Consider the following 15,379-nt stretch of genomic DNA (forward strand, 5'->3'; position numbering starts at 1 on the left):
TATAACAGCTTGACATAGGAAATGAAAGTTTCGCCAAAACCCATCCGCTCCAGAACAGAAAACAAATATGTATGATCAACACGATCAAAAGCCTTTGTTTGGTCAAGAAACAACAACCCAAAACTGGCACGCACGTACTTATTACAAGAAATAATATCCCTTATCAGAAAAATATTGTCATAAATTGACCTTCCTGGTACACAGTAGGTCTGGTCAGGGTGCACAATAGAGCTGATCACAGTTCCCAAACGGTTTGCTAAGGCCTTCGACAAAAGCTTGTAATCCGCACACAGCAATGAGACAGGCCGCCAGTTCTCGACTAGTTGAGTGTCCCCAGCCTTTGGCAACAGGCAAATGACTGCTCTTCTGCAGGACAGGGGAAGCTCTCCAACATGAAGGCATTCATCAAATACCTCAAGCAGGTCAGGTCCCACAAGTTTCCAAAAAGTCTTATAGAACTCTCCGGGCAAACCATCAATCCCAGAGGCTTTACCATCCTTCAAGCTCCGCATAGCAGTTTCAAGTTCAGCAGCCGAAACTGACATGTTCAATGTGCGTTGCTGGTCTTCCTCAAGTCTTGGAAGCCCGGTAGTCAGCTCCTGCAAGGTCTCATTACTTATGCTCTGGGGGGAGTACAAGTTTGTATAAAAAACCTTCAAAACAGACTTAATCTCCTGTTGGGAGGTCACTATTGGCCCATTAGCAGCACGTAGCCCATGAATCTGTTGTGATTTTTTAACAGAGTTCTCCAAACCAAACAAGGCCTTATTTGGCATATCCAACGTTAAATAACTCATTCTCATGCGTACCAGGGTGCCCATTGCTCGCTGCCGTACCAGTTCAGTCAACATTGCCTTTTTAGTCCATAGCAGCCGGTCACCTGTAGTGTCTTTCCCAGCCGTATTAATGTTTTCCTCCAGGGCTGCAATTTCAGCCTTTAATGAATCAATCGAGAGATTTTGCAATTTAGTGGCATAAAGACTATATTGTTGACAGAACGATTTGACCTGACCCTTTGCGAGGTCCCACCACAGTCGAAGGTTAGCATGTTCAAATTTGGAGGACCGAATTCTTTCCCACACGGCTCGAAAAGCCTCTTTGAATCTCATATCATTCAGCAGGTGGGTATTAAGTGACCAATACGCACTACCCCCTGAGGTCAGAGGCAAATTAAAACCCATTGAAACCAGGTAATGGTCTGTGAAACCAGTTGGGAGTATCTGGGTTGTGGCCATCACATTTAGCATTGGCTTATTCACGTAGAATCTGTCTAGCCTTGCCATTGATATCCTCCCATCATGGCATCTGCACCACGTATAGCACCGTGAAGTTGGGTGTTGCAACCTCCAAACATCTTTCAAATGCTGATTTTTGATGATGTTCTCCAAAATCCTCATAGAAGCTGGATGGGGTTCATGACCGGTCCTGTCTACGGAAGGATTGATAGTGCAATTGAAATCACCAGCAACACAGATGAAAGCGGTTGTATCCAGTCCTTTTACAAAGTCATGCAGAGTGGAAAAGAACACTCTTCTTTCCATGGGCTCACTCGGTGCATATACGTTCACAATGATGATCCTTTGCGTGTTGCAATAGAAATCCACCGCTATCAGATGTCCCTTATAAATTTCCTTAAAGACAATCTTCCGAGCAGGGATTCTATCACTCAAGGCGATGGCAACACCAGCTTTGGGTGTGGTAAACCCACTCAGCCACCACTGCCCTCGATAAAGTTTTCCCCATTCAGCAACCAGGGTGTTCGTAGCATGAGTCTCCTGTATCAGGATGATGTCGGCTTTCACCCTCTCCATCGCCTGAATTGTCTGAATTTTTCGTAAGGGGGTACAACCCCCATTGATATTCAGGGATGCGATACATATCTTTCGCAAAGCCATTTACAAAGGTAACTCACCCTCCGCCTGCAATTCCTTATTCGCCTTTGTGACCGCTTTCCGAAGACGCTGAAATTGGGCCTCCGAGATTTCCATTGGGTCATTTCTTTGCAGGAGGGGTCTTGCAGCCCTGATGAAAGTTTTCACGTCGGGAAAATGGTCTTTGATCACAACGTAGCGTCGCCTAAACGTCTCGTTTAGGAAACTGATGACGTTTTCCTTTGTTGCTTCCATCTGTTCTTCTCCCTGATGATCATTCACAGACACAAGGCTTTGAGCTTCCTCATCCAGCTCCCTAACCACATCAACGTTGAAACTCCTTTGTTGTGTGTCAGGAGCAGGCACACCTTCTGTGTCATCACCACTGCAGTCTTCTTGTTGCATCACAAGGGGCACATCTGTGCCACCACTGCTGCCTATTATAGGTCTGCTTGGACCATCATCCTTGGTCGTTTCAACCGGATGTGAGCAACAACCGTTGTCACTCAGGCCCTGGGACTGCTCGTTGTCACAAGGGACAATGGTGCCATCATCACAACCAATACTGCTGCATTGATTTTCTTCAACAAGAGCAAGGGGTGAAGTCCTACTCTCCTCTGTTTCGTCACCACCCTGCCCAGCTTGCTGAGAATCATCAGGATAGTCTGAGATACTGTTTGTTTGTACGAGTATCACTTTGCTACCTTTGTCTTCCACCTCGGCGCTCAAAAAGGTACGTTTTAGGTTCCTCTTAGCCTCGGTGCCTTTCATCAATACCTCCTCAAAGACCATATTCTCTTGAGGTTGCAGCCTCTTGTCCTCATCGAATGGGTGCACCCCTGCTGCACTAACCTCAGCAACACCGCCACCACTTTCCACACCCTGGTCTTCTGGTGTGGGCGTCTGTACTCCACCAGGCTCATGAACGGGGGGCACTGCATCAGTTACAGGGGGGGCCGACCCAGCTGCTGTAGCGTACGTCTTCTTGGCGTCTGGGCAATACTGCTTAGTGTGTCCGTGTGCTCCACATCCGTAGCAGATCAAGGTCTCGGTCGCCATGAAGATTCTATATTCATGCTCGCTTACTTTAAAGGTGTGGGAGGTGTTCAACTGCTTCGCTGCGTCTTTTAGAACAACAAAACAAAAACGTCTAAACGATTGTACGTGCTTCAACCTGCCGTTTCTCGTACGTAGAGGAACCCTAATGATTCGAGAGACGACAGTGCCAAACTCACCTAGCTTGTGTAGGATTTCCTCGTTACCTAGGAAAGGCGGAACATTGCTCAGAATGACTTTAACTGCCGGCGTGTCCATCGACGACACAGGAACAAACAGATCGTTTCCCAAGGTCAAACCATTCTGCACAACAATATCGGCCAGACTTATTTGCGAAACAAAAACCACAATTTTGTGATTCATACGAGACGCGGCACGAATGTTGCTCACGTCGATCAAATCCCCAATCGCAAGCAAAATGTCATCCATTTCAACTCCCTCCGGTGGGACAAGGCACAGCCCGTGCTTACGCGATAAACCCTCATCGGTAACACGATCGGCAGGCCTTTGGCTACTCCTATTAGCCATATCGTCAAAGGAGAAACGAAGTGAAAGCAAATAGATTTGTATAATCCCAAAAAAAAAAAGAATAGAAAAAAAAAATATATATATTAAGTAACTAGAAACGAAAGCACGGTTTAAACCACGTTAGGAAAAAACGTGGTTCAAACAAACCCTTACCGTGCTGGCTCTCCCTCTCTCTGTCTCGAAGGAGGAGAAAAAAACGAGGGACAGGTGGTAACGAAGCAGGAAGGGAGGAAAAAGGTCAACATACACGACAAGAGTACAAAAGGAAAAAACCAAAGGAAGGGGAAAGGTAAAAAGGTTGGTGGGGAGAGGATGAAAAACAACACGAGCCAGGAGCTACAACACACAAGCACGAGCACGCGCCATCTTGCCACGCCCAACACACGAAACGGCCAGCAGGGGGCGAGAGAGAGAGAGAGAGAGAGAGAAAGAGAGAAAAAGAGAGAGAAAGAGAGAAAAAGAGAGAAAAAGAGAGAAAAAGAGAGAAAAAGAGAGAGAAAGAGAGAGAGAGAGAGAGAGAGAGAGAGAGAGAGAGAGAGAGAGAGACTTTTGAAGTCCTTTTATTATCAAAATAGTACAAAAATGTATTTATATCTTTACACCAATCAAAAATGCAAGAAAAAGCAATAGAATGAAAAGGTAACAGAGGTATCACGGCACACAATTTGCCAAATAAACCATTCACTTTATGCAACCTACAAAAACATTACCAGTTGGTTCTCACGAACCTCGCACAACCCTTCATGACACCAAGTATTGGCGAATTCATCAAAATTGTTTGCATCTTTATAGAAAAAAAACTCTAGTTTAAGTCTTGCTGACACAAGGGCATTGAAAAACAACATTACATTGCATTCCCCGGCAGGTTTTCCGTTCAATTTCTCCCTTCTTGAGAGATATATTGCCAGCTTGGCTGTTGCGACCAGAAACCTCATTAACATATTCTCCTTGCTTGGCTTGGCATTAAAGCCGAAAATAAAAGAACGCAACGAGAAACCAACCCTCATTCTGTGTGCTACAAGATTCAAGCACCGAAACAAAGGAACCAATCTCACACAATTAATGAAGGCGTGGAACACGTCCTCCGTGCATATGCAGAATGGGCAACATGTGGATGTAGGAGAGAAATGGCTGATTAACTTATTGGAGGGGACTATCCAGTGGATCAGTCTCCATTGGAGATCACCAGATCTTTTACTTATGAGCTTGCTATACATAGAGTTCCATACAGGTTCAGAGGGGGGTCCCACAGGCAACATTTTCTTCCACCGGATTACTCCATTTAGCGGCGTGTCCCCCAGCAGTAACTTGACACATGATTTGTATCGCTCTTTACTGCTGGTTTCTTGAAAGGGGCTTATCCCTATGCTAACCGGGGGTGAGTCTTCCAACTTGAAGTGCACCAGTAACCCAGGAAAAATCCACTCATCGTGCAATGGTTCGAGCTCGTGGGACCAGCATACTCTCAGCCGTACCCCTATTCGTATCACCTCTCTCACCACTGTTGCAGTCACTCTTTCGGACCGAATTCCTGCTAGCTCGGCTACTTCTCGAGCTGATTTCCACCCGCAACCTGCAACTTGCCGGAGGTGCCATACTTTTGTGATGCCGGCAGTTATGAAATGCTGGCAGAGGTCCCTACTTTTGGGTATGTTTGGGAAAAGCCGATTGCAGAACAGAGGCTCTTGTGCAAACATATGAATATCGTAGATGTCTTCTTGACGGCACACAGTGAGGTTCTGCCACGCATTCAACACACTCTGATAAAAAACAGGAAGAGGAGATGTGTCAACTTGTTGAAGCTGGACCAAGAAACATTCGCGGCCATATCCCAGCCCACCAGCTTGCCGCAAAATGTGGGTGGCCAAAACATGGTTTGGTAGTTGTTCCTTCGCCAAAAGTTTTTGCACAGTGCATAGCCGAAAGGCCATTATGCGGCTCCTGATGTCGACCATACTCTGGCCACCTTCGGCCAATGGACGGCATACAACGTTTGGCCGTACCCAGTGATGCCCTCCCCAAAAGAACTCCAACAGTTGTCTTTGCACTTCCTTCACCAAGCCTTCTGGTGGTTGCAGGCAGATGAATCTGTGCCACAGGAAGGAGGCGACGAGGTTCTTGACTACCAAAACTCGGCCCTTGTACGAAAGGTGAGGCAGGGCTCTCCTCCATCTACTCAATCTCTTCTTTACGCGTTCAGCGACACCTTCCCAGTTTTTCTGGCTGTACTGTGGGGATCCAAGGAACACTCCCAGATAGCGAACACCTCCATCCACCCACTTTAAACTTGCAGGAAGGTGTATTGGCGGGTCTTGCGCCATTCCAGATGCGCTGTCCCTGACAGAGGGAACCCATAGCGCTTTGCTCTTTTCCCAGTTGCACTTCAACGAGGAAGCTAAACCAAACAAATGTAGGCACTTAGCCAGCGCTGCAATGTCGTTATTGTTTTTAACAATGATTGCGACATCATCAGCATACGCCGATACAACAACTGGAGGATGATTAGGAGATATACTCATTCCAGAAACGTTATTGCTTAGTAACACGAGAAGTGATTCCATTACAAGGGTGAACAGTAAGCCGGAGACGGGGCAACCTTGCCTTACCCCCCTTTGAACCTGTATGGGAGAACAAAGCTCATTGTTCACCTTAACTAAGCTGAATATATTGTTGTACAATAAAGCAATATAAGTTCTGAAATTATCTCCAAATCCACAGGCTTCAAGCACATGATTTAAAAAGACATGATCGATGCTATCAAAAGCCTTTTCCAAATCAAGAAAAATTATACCAAAATCATTCTGCACACAGTTGCCATCTATGAGATCTCTAATGAAAAATATGTTATCATACATAGATCTACCTGGAATGCAATAACTCTGATCAGGGTGAACCAAATCGCCAATTACCCTTTTAGCTCGATTCGCCAGAACTTTTGAAAGGATTTTATAATCAGTGCATAGTAGAGAAACAGGTCTCCAATTCTTCATTTGTCGCAAATCACCAGCCTTTGGAAGAAGGGACATCACCGCTCTTCTCATACTTAAAGGCAATTCTCCATGAGTCAGTGATGATTCAAGAACATGCATCAGTTCTGGACCTAATAGTTCCCAAAATTCCACATAGAATTCAGCCGGCAGACCATCGATTCCAGGGGCTCTTCCCGAGTCCATTCCAGCCAGGGCTTGCGTTAACTCCTTGAGCGCAATTGGCGAGTCCATATCCAGCCGCTGGGACTCGGTTAACGAGGATAGGTGAGAGGTTAAAAGTCTCATTGTTTCCTCACAAACAACCTGTTTTGAAAACAGTTTGGAAAAGAAGTCCTGAACACATAACCGTCTGTCTCTGGGATTAACAACGACAGTTCCGCCAGGATTAATTACCGAAAAGATGTTCTTGGGTGCTTTGCTGACAGAGTCCAAACGAAAAAAAGCTTTACTAGGGGTATCTAAAACCTTTAAGTTCTTAACCCTTAGTCTGAGCAACAACCCTGCTGCTTTCTCCTGGATTAACTCTCTCAACTGAGTCTTCTTTTCTAGTAATAACAGGAAGTTTCTTGCATTATTATTTTTAGCAAGTTTACCTTCGAGCTGTACAATGTCAGCCTCCAAACAAGTCATTGTTATATTCTTCACATTTGTAATGTTAGCTCTGAACTGTTGACAAAACACCCGAATCTGGGCTTTCGTATTGTCCCACCAAAGATTAACAGAAGAAAAAGAGGGCTTTCTTTGGATTTGATTAGCCCAGAAAACTTGGAAGGCTTCTTTAAATAGACCATCTTCTAGAAGACTAGTATTGAATTTCCAGTATGCACTTTTATTTATTGACTGAGGAAAAAGAAACCCCATGGTTACTAGATGATGGTCTGAAAATATTGACGGAAAATAATCTGGAGAGACTATAGCGTTTCTAAAGGGTGAGTTTATATACCATCGGTCGAGTCTCGCGAAGGACACTCTTCCTCTGGTGATGCGGCTCCAGGTGAACTGAGGTTCATTGGGGAAAAGTACCCTCCATACATCTAGCAAACCCACCCGAGAGAGGAAAAGGGATAAATCAATACATGATTCGGGATGAGGTTCTGCCGAGTTCCTGTCCATTACAGGTTCAAAGGTGCAGTTAAAATCACCCCCGATACACGTACATTGGTTTAGATCAACTGTCTGCAGGTGATTAATCACAGACGCAAAGAAAGCTTTCCGTTCTGTGCTCTCACTTGGTGCATACACATTGAATAATGTGAAATGGAAGTTATTAACCTCCAGTTCAAGAGAGCTGAATCGGCCTTTGATGATCTCCTGGAAGAGGATTGACTCAGGTACTAGCCCTGGTCGAAGTACGAACGCAACACCTGCCGAAAGGGAAGACAGGTTGCTAAAAAAGCACTGTCCCCCAAAAACGCGACACCAATCATATTCTACATTTTGGGTGATGTGCGTTTCCTGCAGTAAAAGTACATCGACGTTTTTGCGCCGAAACAAACTTTGCACTTGAGCTTGGCGGTTTGGTTTTGCACCTCCACCATTAATGTTCAAGGTGCCAAAGGTAATTTGCTTCATTCCTTATCAAAGGGTTTGATTGGGTGTTGCGAAATCTCAAGACTGGCTTTTGTAATAAATTTCCTGAGTCGGTGAAATTGTGACCTTGTTAGTGGAAAATCCTTGCCCTTTCTTGTTATTTCCTTTGCTGATTGAATAAATGAACCTAAATCGGGAAATGTATCCCTGATAACTACATTTCGCTGTCTATAGGTTTCATTCAAAAAGGAGAGTACGAGTTGAGGAGATATCATTGGCTGACTCAACTGAGACTGAGACAACTCAGGCACCTCCTCATCCTCATCAGATTCCGACAAGTCTGACAAGGTCCCTCCAGGATCGAGGATGTCGGCCTCCGTGGTCACTATGGGAATTGTCAGTATCTCTGGGGATTCGCTGGAGAGCTCCACTGTGCAATACACGATGCCATGGTGATATTTCTGCTCGTCAGAAGTTGAAGCCTCGGTTTCATCCTCTTGTGGAGCACAATCTACCGAATCGATGAGCGACTCGGTAACACAGTTTTGAATCTGCATCGGTGGAGCAGCACTGTGGAGGGATGAGTCAGTCACTGTCTGCTCGTTCACAGTGACTGATGTCAATGATCGTAACGGTTCGTTCGAGGGTTTATCAACGTATTCAGCGTTGCAACTTATTTCACCCATATAGCAACCCGCGTCCACAGAGTTTGTACACAAACTTTCAGACATATTATCCTCAACCGCAGCACCCGATTCACCATCCTTTTTTTCAAACCCGATGGAAGCATGAGGAACACATTGAGGTGTGTGTTCAGCTACACTGGCCTTCTCCAATACCACCTTTTTTGGATTACTGGTAGAAAAATTATCAACCGACGCCCTTCGTTTTTTAGAACCAATAATAGGGTCCTCCTCCATTCCTTCACTACATGAGGGAATCGCCGCAAAGGTTGTGCGAGTTTGGGGTCGCTTCGGTTTCCGTGACAGGAAGTGAAGTGCGATCGTTTTTTGGACTCGGGATATGCGCATCGATGCTGCTATTGTTCGTCTCACTGCAGGAGGGAACAGCAGGAACCGGCACACTCACAGGATTAACTCCAATCGGTTGAATAGAAACACGAGTATTATCCTTTTTACAATCGGTGTATGCGTGGCCATTTTCCCCACACTTTGAACACGAAACCTTGGGACAAAAACGTTTAACGTGACCAAAGGCTCCACAGTGAAAACACGTTAGTGAGGCTGACGAGGCGTACATTTGATACTCCCGATCGTCGGATTTTACTTTAAATGAAATATTTAACCCTGTATCATCACCACGATCGGGAAGTACCATGTAAACTTGGCGACGGAAACTCATTACGTGTTTTATCCTCTCGTCTCGGCTCTTCAGAGGGATCATGGACATTCTTGACACAGCTGTTCCATAGCGAGAAAGGACTGACATTAGTTTGTCGTTTGGTATAAAAGGTGGTACGTTTGATACAACGATTTTCATCGCTGGAGTATCCATGGGGGACGCTAACATAAACACACCACCTTCTGTGGCTAAACCTGCACTCACGACGTCATGAACAAAGTTTTCTTCGGACAGGAAGATAACAACTTTTTGATTCATTCGTGAGGCAGCTCGGACATGCTCGCACCCGATTATTTTCCCCACTGCGAGTACCACATCCTCAGTGAGGACTCCTTCTGGTGGAACACACACAAATGCATGCTTCCTCGTTAGGCTATCGAACGCCTCTAACCGAGAGCGTGCATTCGCCATACCAGCGAATTTAACACCCCCCACTTGTCCGAACCGGACAAGAAGGTAACAAACCAAAATAATCAAACTAAAGTAAGTAATAAACGTGCATTATAAGCACAAAAATGGCTTACAACCCGCCGTCGAAGCCAGTAGGCCGCACCCAAAACGGGCCCGCTCTCAATCCTCTCTCTCTCGAAGACAAAGGTGTAGAACGGATGAAAAACAAAATGCCAAAGTACACAGGATAGGAAGGAGAGGGAGGGGGGGGGCAGGGGAGGGCAGGAGAGAAGGAAAACTCGCAAAGAACTCACTACACCACAGAGCAGTTGCTCACAGCCGCCATGACGCCACGCCCAACACACGAACGGCCAGCAGGGGGCGCGAGAGAGAGACAGAGAGAGAAAGAGAGAGAGAGAGAGAGAGAGAGGTTTTTATTCCACCACTAGTAAACAGGCTGTTGGCCTTGAGCAACGTCTAACCGCGGTTGTCACAGCGGTACAAATACCAAGGTAGGGAGAAAAAGGGACGGGAAGGAGGAAGCATCCAAAGGCAAAACTGCAGGAAATAAAAAAAGGTTAATTTATAAAAATTAGGGTAACATGATGCCATATTTAAACAAACAAAAAAAATAAGCACAACTTTAAAATATGGGCATGTCATTTTGATCAGGTAGAAGTTTGTAATCCAATGCACTAATATACTAAACATCCCACAAAACCAAATCACAGCACTGCACCCCCACCCCCAAATCTTACCGCAGTTTCCCTTTTGAAATCACAATCATCCCCCACCCCCACATCTTCCCAAAACAAACCAAAAGCTAGGCATTCGGCCACTAAAACTGTCTGTTGACTTTAACCCAGCAATCAGATTTGTAGATTTGAGTCATATTGGGCATGCGGGGGCAGCAATGCTGTGATAAAACCGAGACTGCGCCGTTTTGCAAATCGGCAACAGATTGGAAAGGTGTCCGTGCCAAACAATTCAGTAGTTCCAAGAAAAATTCAAATGCTGACATTCTTCTAGGACGACAGGCAAATGCAACAATTTGCTTGAGGGAGGGAAGAAGAAAATAAAATAAAAAGCAAGTAGGTGTTGGTACCAAAGTAAATAGGAAAAAAAAAAATTAAAAATCTTATTTTGTACTGAGCACTGTTAAACCATAAACAATCCATCCTAGATTACTGAAAGCAGTTCAATGCAACAGCCATTAAACAAGCCACCAACCAGCAGTTTGAACACAAAAGCAGCTTTGCAGCTAACCAATGAAGCTAATTGCAGGACAACCGCTGAAACCCCTTACCCACTTCTCTCCATCACCCAACCCAAACCCGTTCCTGCCTTTCTTCCCCAAATCACAAAACTCCCCAAGTACATCAACTCAAAATATGCAGCCAATCAGAAGATGGGTGAAGATGGGGCAGTTGCAGTAGATGAAGGGGAAAGGAGAAGATGGGGAAAGGGGAGAAGAGGGTTGGGGATAGTGAAACCTTCCCTCAATTTTTCTCTTGTACATTCTGGGAGATATCCTTGGTTTCAGCATTCTCTCCCTCACCGTCCCCCTGCATGTCTGAAGTCCAGAGCGTGAGGTTGTCTCTAAGCAGCTGCATGATAAGCGTCGAGTCCTTGTAGCTATCTTCGTTCAATGTGTCGAGTTCGGAAATGGCATCGTCGAACGCCCTCTTTGCCAATTCGCATGCGCGCTCAGGGGTATTGAGGATCTTGTAGTAGAATACGGAGAAGTTGAGGGCCAGGCCGAGACGAATCGGATGCGTGGACTGCAAACCGGACATGGCCACATCGCTGGCATCCTCGTATGCTTTGAGGCTCTTATCGGCAACTTCCTTACGCTGGTTACCAGTCGCAAACTCAGCAAGATACCGGTGGTAATCACCCTTCATTTTAAAGTAGAACACCTTGGACTCTTCACTCTTTGCGTTGGCAATCAAATGTTTGTCCAGGACATCGAGAATGTCAGTGCAGATCTCACGGAGCTCATCCTCCACCGTGCAACGATAATTGCGGATTAATTCGATCTTGTCTTCACTGTGGGGTTCCTTATGTTCGATCGAGCTTATAATGCGCCAGGAAGCACGACGGGACCCAATCACATTTTTGTAGGCCACCGAAAGCAGGTTCCTTTCTTCCACCGACAGCTCTTCATCTCTGGCAGCCACCTTTTTCATCAATTGCACCATTTCATCATAGCGTTCAGCCTGTTCAGCCAGTTTGGCTTGAAAGATTTGATCCTCCTTATCCGCCATGGAGGGTTACGACGATGACGGGAGGGAGAGCAGAACGGGCTGAACCGACGGACGGCGAGAGCCAAAGGCAGACGGAAGAGCACCAAAAAACGCACAAGATGGCTGCCGATAGATCTCCCACGTACAGAGAGAGAGAGAGAGAGAGAGAGAGAGACTTGACTTTTGTGTCCTTTTATTGCTCAATGTAAAGCCATTTCACAAGCAGTTGTAAAAAAACACATTTCACAAAGCAGTTGTAAAAAAAAACACAGCAACCAGTTTAAAGAAATTGCATAAGGATCATGAAGACACCACAAAAAGAGCAAAGGGGTATTTAAAAGAAAACCAGCAAATATACAAAAATATATATTTTACAAACCAAAGGGGAAGACACAAACAAAACCACAACCAATTTTAAAGGAAACGCTCACGCAAGAGCTATAAATACATCAAGAGCAAATTAAGCGAAAACCTAAGAGAAAGAGAGAGAAATGTATTCAAGGACATAGGAAGAAACATATTTGCCATTTAGAGGCCATTTTTCCCCGCAAGCGGGGGTTGGCCTTTTTCGGGAACCATGGTTGTTGTTGTTTTTTGGTCCCCTTTTTGAAGCAATGTTTTACGGCCGGATGCCCTTCCTGACGCCAACCCTTTTTGCCGCCTTTAACGACAAACAGGGAATTACCAGTGAACTGGTACTCAGTTTCGCATATTTTACCGATTGCTGAGCAGAATTAAAAATATAATCCGTTTGCTTGCCATATAATCCCAATGAACATTAAATATGCCAAATGAAAAAAAACGTTTATTATAAAAACAAATCGACTGTTTCACTCAATTATTTTGCTCTTGCATCGTTTGCTTTCAAGATTTAAATATTCATTTTAACTCTTTTACCGACTGATTTATTTCGCATGGCTATAATACACTATATCCGCAAAGCATAAAACTTTGACAACTACTGTTGTCAATTCATACTGACATGCAGTCGAGCCAAGCATATAATACCTTGTCGCCATTTGCGGGTCTTCGTTGAGCAGATTCGGAGCCACAAGCGTTTCCCCAAGAGAGAAAATGTAGCCGTGAAAGACTTTTGGCCAAAAGACACAATGTGCACACCATGTGGCATAATTGGTCTTTTTCATTTCATACAAATTACCGTCTAAAGTAATATAACTTGTACAAGTCTTTACAGCTGTAGTCGGTGCCAAATTAGCCAATGGCTTCATATGAGCCAGAGGGTACCTGGATCCCTTCGTCAGATGTCAACGTCATTACTACAAGATGACGTCGTTGATGAACCATCGCCATATAATCAATAGAAACATCAAATGAAAATCCACGTCATCCCTGCCTTTGGCGTGTTCCCGGGGAAGGCTGAACGATGCATCACCTGTATGGACTACGCCCACAGAAACGTTGCACTGACGTCACTCCAAGTGCTGCGAAGTGACAATGTGAACAATTGGAATGTCGCCAATGTGAAGGTATAATTCCTCGGCGATGGAATGACGGAATCAATCATTCCTCATTTGTGGCAATATCATACACATGGCCAATGTCTATTGTTTTCTTTTTTTGTATAAAGTCGAAATATTCATTTCACAAGTGACAACATTGAATATTGAATGGACTGTCTACCTGTAGGTTATGTTCAATTAAACACTAGCCCTGTCAAATTTTGACACCTGGTTTGCATCTATGCGATAAACTCACCAATCTTTACCATATTACATAACGAGCAAATGTTCCCCCCATCACATCACGGATGTGAATACTAAAAGGGAAGGGGGAGAGAGAAAGAGGGGAGAGAACAAAAGAAGGGGGAGAGAGGATGAGAGAGGGAGAGGTAGGGGGGGTGGAGGGGGAATGAGAAATGGAGAGAAAGGTGAGGGAGGAGGAGCAGTTAGCAATTTGAATGTTATGTTATGCTTTATGACCACACACACACACACACACACACACACACACACACACACACACACACACACACACACACACACACACACACACACACACACACACACACACATACAGTACAGTATCAGGTAATGTCCCATATGAGCGCTTTTGGGTGGATCGTTGTGAGCGATGAAACCACACGGACAGCACGGCAACAAAAAGGAAAGCCAGGAAGTACGTCCACCAAAAAAAAAAACGACAACCACAAAGTTTACCATAAAATGGAGTTCTTTAAAAGTGGAATTAAAGTGCAAAATTAGCGAAATTCAAGCCACAGAGCTCTGAAAATGTCGGTTTTGCCTTTACAGATTGAACAAACATGGCGGAGTTCCGAAAATGAGGTTTTATCTATTTATTTATTTATTTTTATGGATCTATGTCGAAGCAACGGGTGGTATTTGCTGAGAATAATATAATAAAAACAGATCAGACAAAAACGGCAAACAATGTGATCTCGTGTAAAAAAAAAATTAAAAAAAATTGTACATTTAAATCTAATAAATACGGTCTGTTCCACCAGGCCTGAGAAAAGAACTGTATCTCCGGAAAAACAGGATCGCTGTTGACTGTATCACCATGGCTTGCAAACGAAGAAACATCAAAGGATACCACTCCAAGTTGAGCAACAAAGTCATGACAAATATTTAAGCAAAGAGACAAATGAAGTAAATGGAAAGGTAAGATAATGGTGAAACAAGGGTGTGTTCCATTACCAAGCAGCTTGTAAGGTGCTCGCCAAGTGACATAAGCACTCAAGCAAGCACTCCAACAAAACGGTTGAAAAGGAACGGATGGCTCGGCAAGCGATTAGTGATGTATACATCGATTCTTAGGAATGAAGATCAGGCATTCGATGATATGAGTGAAAGTGAAAATTAAATTTTGAGCACTTTATCCTACAGAAACCATTGCCGCCTGTTACAATGCAAGGCAGTTTGAGCATGCTGAAACAAAATGGCAGCTTAACACTCCAGTGAGGTGGCAGGCAGCTGACCCAGATGGTGCACCACCATCTTAATGAGGCTTATTTTGTTGTTTTTTTGTGATGAACATCCCCTAAATTATCTTCAAAAGGGGTGTTTAAATTTACCCAAACACCCAATTTTCATTCATGCATTTCCTTGGAGATCCCTTAGTATGCTTGCAAAGTTTTGGGCCACCAGGTTTCATGGTTTTGGAGTTATGGAGAAGACTCACACACACACACTGATATTTATTGTTGTAGATAAACATGGTATTAATTAATTTAGCGAACAATGAAACCTTCCTTATTCAACATGTCGATGGAAATAGTCAACCTTCAAGTACAAAAAAAGTGTTCAAGAATAAAGATAAACCTCAAAACTCAATTCCCAGTTTTACAAACATTCTGAGGACTTCATACATGTTATATTTTACTGTTGATTCTTAAAGAGAATGCACGAATGTAACACCTGATAATGAA

At 44.4% G+C, this 15,379-nt stretch overlaps 1 pseudogene across 1 annotated transcript; it reads right to left on the reverse strand.

The window, feature by feature from the left end:
- Positions 1-10,526: 10,526 nt before the first annotated feature.
- Positions 10,527-12,113, reverse strand: LOC144893269 (14-3-3 protein epsilon pseudogene; annotated as a pseudogene). The gene has a single exon (XR_013624298.1). The product of XR_013624298.1 is annotated as a 14-3-3 protein epsilon pseudogene (transcript).
- Between the last annotated feature and the right edge of the window lie 3,266 nt (positions 12,114-15,379).

The sequence above is a fragment of the Myxine glutinosa genome, chromosome 8 (assembly GCF_964187855.1).
Source record: "Myxine glutinosa chromosome 8, kmMyxGlut1.1, whole genome shotgun sequence".
NCBI classification, from domain to species: domain Eukaryota; kingdom Metazoa; phylum Chordata; class Myxini; order Myxiniformes; family Myxinidae; genus Myxine; species Myxine glutinosa.